Source organism: Sipha flava, unplaced genomic scaffold (assembly GCF_003268045.1).
Source record: "Sipha flava isolate LNK unplaced genomic scaffold, YSA_version1 243_pilon_pilon, whole genome shotgun sequence".
NCBI classification, from domain to species: domain Eukaryota; kingdom Metazoa; phylum Arthropoda; class Insecta; order Hemiptera; family Aphididae; genus Sipha; species Sipha flava.
In genome coordinates, this window is record NW_020272891.1 from 59,155 (window position 1) to 67,599 (window position 8,445).

Genomic DNA, 8,445 nt, shown 5'->3' on the forward strand with positions numbered 1-8,445 from the left:
GGGAAGCCGCGCGCGGCGCAGCGGACGTGTACCGTCGGCGGTGCGGCGCGCGGTGGCGGTCGGGGGAATAGGTCCCGCGGGTTTAACACGCGATCCGCGGGCCCGGAAGACGGACGACAGACAGACAACCGTCGCCGTCGGGACGAGCGGGAGGGGGGTGAGTGTGTGTGCGCGTATACGTGTGTGTGTATACATACATATATATATATATATACGCGATGCCCGTAGGCGTGTGGGAGAAGAGAGTATTATATACGTACCGACGTGTACACACACACACACACACACACACACGTATTTATATATATATATATATATATATTTTTACGTGCGGGTGTGTGTGTGTGTGTAGTGTGACGCAGCACACGGTGAAGAGCGGAGCGGAGGAGAGTGGGGTTTCGGTGTGTGTGTCGGCGGCTGCGACATAGGTGCGGCAGAGGGTAACGGTGAGGGGAACTCGGAACGGATATTAGAACGGCGGCCGAAAGAGAGTGAGAGAATGCGCGCGCGGGAGAGTGGGAGAGAGTGAGCCGGCGGCCGCTGCCGAGCTCGGGTCACAATCATAATGGGCATATGGGGGCGGCTTGGCGAGCGGGTGTCGGTGGCGGGGTGACGGCGGATGCATCAGCGGGTGAGTAGGGTCCGTTGCTGCCGCCGCCGTGCTATCCGTGTCCGGCAGCTAGCCAGCCGCCGACTTGCTTCTCTCCACCCTTTTATCTATATATTTCAAACACCACCGGTCACCGCCCTCGCCCTGCCGCCGACGTTAGCCAAGCCACCCGTCCGTCTCTTTCCGTCCGCGTCCCCTTTTTCCAATCTACCAGCGCGTATCTCCAACGCACGCACGCACGCACCGGCATTAAAGTACGACGCCCGCGGCTCTTTTGCCCGCCGCCGCCGCTGTCGTCGTGGACAAAATCTACCCGCCACGTATACGTACGGCTCGGGCGGTGCCGGAGGTCGCGTACGTGTGTGTGGTGAAAGCTGTCCGAAATTAAGGATACCGCGCGAGGCGCGCGCCCGAGGTCCCCTCGGTTCTTTGTTCGCGCGCGCCCGCTGTCCGGGACAATCGATTGCCGCCCGTGGTCGTGGTGGTCATTTCGGACTTCTTCCTCCGAACCCCTCCGTCGCAGGGCCACCATGTCCCTTCCGCCGTGCCATTTTTTTTCTCCTCCTCTTTCCCTTCCATTGTACCACTGTCCCGTATTCCCGGTGGAGTACGTTTCGTGTCACGTACACGAAGTATACGTCGTCGTAGTCGTTGTCACCGTCTTATACGTATATATACTACTTTTTCGAATTTTTCCGTCGATTAGTCGATGCCACGTGCCGATCGACACAGTCGAAGAGAGAGCGAAATCGAGAGAGCGTGGTGGAGAGACTATGCTACGGCGACCGACCGACGGACGGAGAGACACCAATGATTACGGGACGAGTGAAAGAGGAAGAAACTGTCGAGAGACTCGCAGCGTGTGTTGGCGATGACTGAGACAACGACGGAATGCGCGGCGGCGATTTAATATAACACGGTACGGTCGATGGTCGATGGATCATCGTCGGGGAATGACGAAGACGCGTTCCGCGCTACTACCTACTGACCGTTTTCGGTTGATCAAAACTCGTGAAAGTCGATGATAAATATTATTAATATTAAATTTATAAAAATATGAGTTGTACATAAGTTGTTTGTTTTTTTCTAATTTACACGAATATTATCTTATTAAAATAGTCATATGCACACCACGCGTGTACTAATGTGCTAGCGCGCGCGGATGAGAGGTTACGGCAAAAACATTCCGCGCGCCGTCGACGACGAGGACGTAGTCGATTTAACTGTTTAAAGGCGAACGAGTTTTATCGAACGAAAAAAAAAATATATATATAAAAAAAAAAAAATAGTAACAATAATAATCATAAAAAAAAAAAAGCGGCCACCTCGTCAAAAACACACCGCGGCGGCGGCCGTGTGTCACCGACACTTTTTATTTATTCGTTTTTACATTCCCGTCCGGGTGCGTCCTACTGCGGCTACCGTGTAGACGCGTACACCAATATTAATGGATGAAAACAAAGCGAGTACGCGTATACGTATATACGCGTGTACACATTGTTTTGTTTAGTTTTTTTCTCCCGTACGCGGACAACGGGCAAAATATACTATGAAAATCCGAATGATCGAATTTCGCACGTTTGTGTTCGGTGTACTACTGCGTTGCAGCACGCGCGTTTCGAACTCGACGAACCGAAACGGATTGTCGTTAGATACATGCGTGTTGTGGCCGACCGGTTAATAATTAAAAGTTCAAAATTAATTAAATGTTCGTTAACCTGGATTTCGTTATTGTTTCGATGTCTAAACGATTCGATTTCGTTGTCCTCGTGTACAGAGTTTTCCTCTCACTTGCTTATGTGCACGCGTACACCGTCGAACACTACACATACGCACCTCAGTTCGTGTACGTGTATTATTTGTATATATTTGTACTCGTATGCATTTATTATGTACGTGTGTTGTACGTGAGTTCGCGCTCTCGACGTTTCGGACGAAAACTTATAAGTAATAAATGACTTAAATGGAAACGTAAACACATAAAAAGCATGTATCATAGATGAACCTGAAGTGCGAAAACGGATTTGTTTACGTGATGACGTATCGCACAAATGTTAGCGAAAATCCGGAATGACAATGGTTGTTTAAGTTCAACGAGTCGCAATTTCAAACGATCGCCATTGGCTTTAATAATTCAATGTTTTCGACCGTTGTGTATAGGCTCGTATTTATACGAGTAGTTAGTTAATAGAACTACGTGTGAAATCAAATAGGATGATTTAATTTTTTTTTTTGTTTTCCGGAACAGTTAACATTGAAAGTTATTAATCTTGCGCCAGTAGACTTTCCGGTGATGCCGTTTAATTCTCCCTCGTAAGAATAAATTAGCAAGATTTCAGATTGTTGTTAAGCTCAACAGGTTAAATGTATATTCTTCCACTCGGTTGTTCCGTTCATAAAATAACAGAAACAATTCGCTTTAACGATAATCATTATCGTCTGTTTCACTAATTCTTTTTTGTATTATACATGTATACGAACATATTCGGGACAAGTTTAATGTTCAGCATTGATTTTTAAATGAAATTAAAAAACAACTTTGGTGTACTTAGAAGTACCTTCTACGATAATTATTAATTTATTATTTCGCATTTCTTCATAAAAAAAAAATCATTATTATGAAAACGAATAATTTATAACGGCGATTCTTTTTTCGAGTATAAAACGTCCATGCATCCACAATTGCGCAGAACATTTTATATCCAACGCAAATAATTTAATTCTGTAAAATACGTATTATAAGAGAAAAAATAATTTAGATTTTAACATTTAAAACATTTCAAGTAAGTGTGACTTTTCCAACAACAAAAGTGTGTTATTGGATTATAAATGCTGAAAATATAATTTATAATTTTACAAAAACTACAAAGGAGCGGGCGTTACCACTCGGAAGCGGATACGGCGGGGTGTGAAAACTCATTGATATTCATAAATGGGGTGATTTTTTCATTCAAATAATTCAAATTTATGTTGTTTATTTTCATTTACACGATAATACGCTTTACGCACTACAAAACAAAACGCTTGAGAATAATTGAGATAATTGAACACGATTTTTTTTTTTTATCTAAATAGTATTTACACTTAGGAAAGTAACTAATTTTCAACTTATTAATTTGTACGTTTTATTACCAACGATAATAAACAATCACCTTAATTGAAATATCAATTAATATTGGACTGATAATAAATCGACACTTTCATTGGAAGAAGCTTATTAAAAAAATAGGAAATTTTGTCATATTTATTTTATATAATAGAGTGTAAGTAAATATCGATAGATATCAATTAGTCTAGTTTAATAATGTATTTGTCGACGTATTCATCGTAATATGAAAAAAATCAAACACACTAATTCGTGTTACTTATGATGTACGCGTATTTTAATATTTAATAAAAAAATAAAAAAAAGTCACGAGACTATACCTATCATACAAAATGTAAACGCATCTTATAAACTAAAAAACCATTGCCGATAAATAATGGCATGTACTTCCTGGCTTTCCTGGAATGTTCCCCACGTGTTATGTAGGTATATTGTTGTATGAAAAATATTAAACGCTCGTCACATTCGTAGGGAAAAAATAATAGTTATGCTTATACCGCAGTTAGACGTTTTATCTACAGGGCGAATAAGTGTAGTTTTGGAATTATTCCTGGGTACATGCTATATTTATATACACGTATCTAAATAATGTGAACAACTTTAGCGTAATACTACTGGAATACAAATGTGTTGTATGGCAAATTGTATGTAGAACTTGTAGATCTTGTGTATTACATTACTGTGTATTAAATTAATTTACTATTTTCGTTGAATATATTACAATCATTATAAATTGACAACTATGTATATATTTTTATACTATAATTAATTATTATTTGAAAGGTTTGAAAGCGGCGTTGGACCTACAAGGCCCGGAATAAGCAAAAAAAAAAAAATTTATATAATCTATACAACAAAAATATAAACAATACATGCTTTGTGCTTCCAGCATCGGCCAAAAATAATGTGCTGAGCAAACTAAGTTAGACTAGTTAGACTAACTAACTCTGACCGTACTGTTTTGTATGAATACGAACAACGCAGTCCTGGAATAAACACCGCAGAATGTCGTTCAGAATCTTCATTGAATATTCTCAGAGTCTTAAATACTCTTACTTTCAATATTCATTCATTTTTCAGTGTACGAAATAAGGTTTGAAGTATTTTTTAATCTTCTTGTATGGTGATTTATCCTAATTGTATTTGTAAACTTGGAAGGTCCATAACAATAGTATGTATATTAACTAGACATTTACTCAATGCGAACATTTTCCACGAGTAGTATTTTATTAATACACTTCCAATTTTGTAAATATTGTGTATATTATGTATCTTGTGTATATTCCGTGCTAGTATAATATGCTAAACACGGTATTGACGTCTTGACGATGTTTAGATAGGTAATATATTCACAATGCTTCCTGTCGTTGTGACATTTTGAATGTTTTTAGGGGAGAACGGTAAGTTTGATAAAATCGAAAGGCAATAAAACTAATACAGTATAATATAATCACCCGGAACTTATCTGCCAGAACACGGAGAAAATAAATATTTGATTTTCGTAATTGGGTTATTTGTTTCTCTATCACAACCCCATCGCGTATATTATTAACTAGTCGGGAATTATTGTTTGCCACAATATTTTGAACGTTTTGAATCGTTACGACATTTTATTTTGTACAGAAAATAAATTCAAATTACTTGCTTGACCTTGATAATCGACCTATTTATCAACTATATTTAAGTATTTATTCGATTTTTATGTATATATTTAATTAGTATACTAGAAGTGTTATTTAACACTGTAATATGACTTCCGAAAATTCTAAAAATCGACACTTTTTTTTTTAGCTAAATAAGGGAAATATAACTTTGAGTACGTCTAGACTATATTCGATTATATAACTTGCGTTTTTAGCATATATGTGCATACCACAGAATACTACTATAATTTTGTTATGACTTCATAAACAAACATATGCGTTTACCATTCTTATTTCCGATAATTCGATCATTATTTGTAATCTGTATACTATTTCATAGCATAAACTTATGATTTTAATGAATTACACCAAAAATACATTATAATACGGCAATTATTATTATTGACATGTTGTAGGTCGAAAGTAGATACATTTTAAATCACCGAATACATTACACACATGTATAGATTTGTTTTATGTAAGATCGGACGATTAGCCAAAAATCAAAATGATTTGTTTAACACGATTGATTCTTAATATTGCATATGCAGCTGCTTTTGCTGATTCAACAGGTCAGATAATTTATTTCATTCGTCCCATACTTTTAACCATTGTTTTGTTAGCGCCATAACGAGATCGATAAATCATATCGGCGTTAATAACACTGTTACGACCCTCTATTTAATAACATCGCTTTAATTGTATGCGTAATTATGCGCGATTAACTGTTAATAACAATATGACAGGTGTAATGAAACTCCCCAAACACTCTAAAACGAAATATATGATATCCCTCTAGCGTCCAATTCTCGCTCACACTCTTTCTCCGTGCGTTTCGGCGATTCGGTTTCATTATTTTATCCGTTACGTAATTATTTTCGTTGGAATCGTTCGATTTGTTGTTTTGTCTATCGAATTATTCGACCCGACACAACGGTATGAACTTAAGAAACGAAAATGATAAAATGTTAATGTGTGTGTTAAGAGATAACGTAAATAGAAAAAACCGAAAGGGTCAAAAATATTGATTCCCCCCCCGACCGATAAATCTGTACAGCAGTGTTCGTTCCTCGGTTGCTCCCACGGTATTTTACAATAACAAATGGTTGTCCTACTATGTATATTATTATAATATGCTGTGCACGGTTTTAAGACGATGACACCAAGCACAATCTTGATTTCGACGGTCCCTCGTATTATACACCGACAATATTATTTATCAATCGTTTTAACACCGGCGCTGCAGCAAATTCACACACCCACCCGCGCACACGCATACACGCGCACTCGCACTGCATGTACACACAGCTAGTCCCAAAGTATATAAAGTTCCCCCAATTGTTTGTCTAATCTAATGGATGAATAAATGTTACCGAGGGTTGTTTGTCGTTTAACCACAGCTTTACGCACTTTTCCGAAACGCGTATATACACACACACACGGCGCGCATCGTGTGTACACACCTACAAGGATTACGGTGTACGCGGCGTGCGCGTGTACAGGTGCATTGGTACGATACAATAAAAACGTGCGAGTAAAACAAAAGTTTTCTATTAGTGGAAGGTTAAGTGTCTAACGCGCCAAACGCGCGGCTTAAAAATATTCGAATACGAAACGAACCACGGTGATGCGTTTTAACGTTAAACACGTGTTATAACGTATACCGCCCGAAACATGCTGCGGTGATAATTTCAACGGTCGCAGACAATTATTATTGTTGTCGGCGCTGTTAAGACAATACTCCGGTAAAGTGCGAAACAATTGTGTAGGTTTTTCGTTTTTCACTTTGCCCCGTTTGTTTTTCGTACGGTTCGCGTGCACGGCCGTGGTACATACGTGTGCACCTACAAAAGAGGACATTACGCGTGTGCGGTATCATATTCGGAGTGCATCGCGATGATGACGATAATGTTATTATAAACATTAAACTCAATTGACTCGCCTCTGTGCACGCGTTTTCGGTATAAATATATATGGTACATTAATGCGTCGCTTCCGACGGTCGGTTTATCTGCAGCTGCGAGATATGCATATATGCGCGCGCGTATACACAGATTATAATTATGCGGTTTGTAGAGAGAAGTCGGCGATAAATAATAATAATAATAATAATATATATATACATAATGTACACCACGTTCTATGCGCGTAAAACGATTTCGATCTCGGGAGATTTTTCTTTTCGTTTTATCTCTCGGCTCGAATATTTAATTTCGACACGAGTTCAAATAAAATCACATTATATCGGTACGCACGTATGATCGACTGCGACCGCGAGACGACGACGCCACAAACTGGTTGTCGGGCCGGACGAAAAGCGATCCCGCCGTTCGCGATACGTGCATTTGAGAGCTCGTAAAAATGTGTACCGGTTGAAACCGCCCGGCTAGTATTCTTTTTTTTCGGGCGGATTCCTCGATCGAGAACAAAACGAGTTGCGATATTATTTTCATATACCCTGGATACCGATCGACGACGTATTCTCCGCTCGTCTCGGACGTTTAATATTAATTTACAGCTCGCGCGCAAAATCTCTCACATATTATAATATATAATATGCGTGCGCACGGCATAACCGCAGGGCCGTCATAAATTACACTCTGCGAAGACGACCCCCGTCCACGTCGTCGTCGTCGTCGTCGTCGTCAGTATTACGCCGCCGCCGCCGCCGCCGTCTGCGACGACTGAAACGTACTAATTTTATAGTTTTTTCTCCGCGTCCCTTTTACTGCTCTTCCCTCCGCGGTAAGAAAATTAAAATATTTAACGCGCAACTGCAGGAGTCGGATTACTGTGCATATACACGGTACACCTACAGTAGGTTCGAGCTCTGGTGCTGCTGGTGCAGGTCGTTATTTCCACTGCACCGTAATATAAATCGCTACACTCTTCGAACCGTATTCAAGTTTATATATAGGTACAACATTACGTACTGTTGGGCCCGCGCGTTGTAACGGCGTCGTCGTATAATCGAACGCGGTGCTCGGAAGAATATTATATTAACGTCGTGCACGCGCCCGTACGGGTGCACGTACTCGGCTTGTAGTTAATCGAAAACTTTGGACTACTAATAATAATGTATGCAT